Consider the following 1,690-nt stretch of genomic DNA (forward strand, 5'->3'; position numbering starts at 1 on the left):
TTTTTTTTTTTGTAGCTGGAATCTCTGATAAATTTCCTCTTCTTTGTGAACAATATTCAAGAAAGGAATTCTGACCCCTTCCTAGAAAATTTCTGCCTAGAATGGGTCTCCTCTCTTTGTACATAGAGACTTCAATTAAATGGTGATGGTAGTAGTTTCTGGTTTTATCGAAATTATAAACAAGTTTCTGGTTCCAAATGGGATTTTGATTCTTTGGTATAGTTTCTGTTCGGCTAATCTGGTTTTGGAAATCAACTTCTACAAATGGACTTGCTGATCCTTCACCGTCTTTGGGCATAAGATCGTGAGCACCTATTACTTCTACTACCAGCTTCATGCTCCTTTTCTGCTCATTTCACTTCTTTATTTAGTGGCTTCCCTCCATAATTCTTTTAACTCATTTCAAAACAAAGCAGTGGCAAAGGCAATAAGCTCAAGAAAGGAATATGGTATCAGCTTGAGAGCAAAAGAAAAGAATGATTAGCTGTAGAAGTTCTCTATGAATACTGCAGTGAGCTATTATGGATGCACAAATGGAGGGACAAGATAAATTTTGCAGTAAAGTGATAAAAGTATGTGAGATGTGAAAATTAAAAATATGGCTTCGTGATTTAGGCAGTACAAAACCAACAGAAAAATAAATATTATAACCTTCGAAAAAAAAGTTTCAAAATGCTACTTATAGCTTCTCTTTTACCTTCTTCCTTTCTTGAGTTTCTAAAGCTGTTTCTAGTATCAGATCACTCATAAATACAGTTTAGTCCAGTCCGATACTGAGTACCAAACGCACCCTAGAAAAAGTTGTGTGGGCTAATAGTATATTCTGACTTGAGTTTTAAACAGAAGGTTTGCTGAATCTGAGGAAACTGTTTGTCTATAAACTTGATCAAGCTATTTTATCTCATAAATGATTACATTAATAAGGACATTCAATTCTTCCCAGTGGAGCAATGCCAATGTGGGAAAAGCACAAGAAAATGGTGAGGATTAAGCATGGAACTCCAAAGATGCCTTTCATGCGCTTTATTCTTTTCTTAATTTCTTCATTTATCTAATTAATTCCTTGTTTATATTGTTATGATTAGGTTTCGTCTATACTTTTTGGACAAATTCTTGGTAGCAATACATATGGGTCCACGGTTCATCACAGAATATTGCAGTAGCAGTGAGGGGAGTGGATTCTATTTTTGTTTTTGCTTGTTTTTGGGGAAAATCTTCTCTGTTGGCCTTCTTCAACCTTGTATTATAGTTGCACAATTAGATACCATTGATGGAAACCATTCAAATATTCTTAAAAATGTTACGTCTGATTTTATGAAGTTATGTTTCGATTTGAATTCGTGCTGGTAAATAGAAACTTGAATGAGGTATGTTTCTAGGAGGGTCACCGATGATTTAATAAAAACTTGGATAATTTTCATTAAAGGTCATGTTGTTCTTCAACGACCAATATTTCAGTCTATTTCTATATTGTGTAGAATTTTCAGTGGTTTTCATCTGTCGGGACTAATGCTAACACCTATTTTAATGGGCTAAGGATGACTACGTTACGAGTTTTATGTTGGGGATGACGTTGTGCCAACCTCTAGGTGAGGGACTACTGCAACAATTTTCCCAAGAAAAGACAATTTACCATCGGATTCATCGTACCATCTCTAAAGTTCCTAGTTTAAAAATCCTTTGAGATATC

The sequence above is a fragment of the Olea europaea genome, chromosome 15 (assembly GCF_002742605.1).
Source record: "Olea europaea var. sylvestris chromosome 15, O_europaea_v1, whole genome shotgun sequence".
Taxonomy (NCBI): Eukaryota; Viridiplantae; Streptophyta; class Magnoliopsida; order Lamiales; family Oleaceae; genus Olea; species Olea europaea.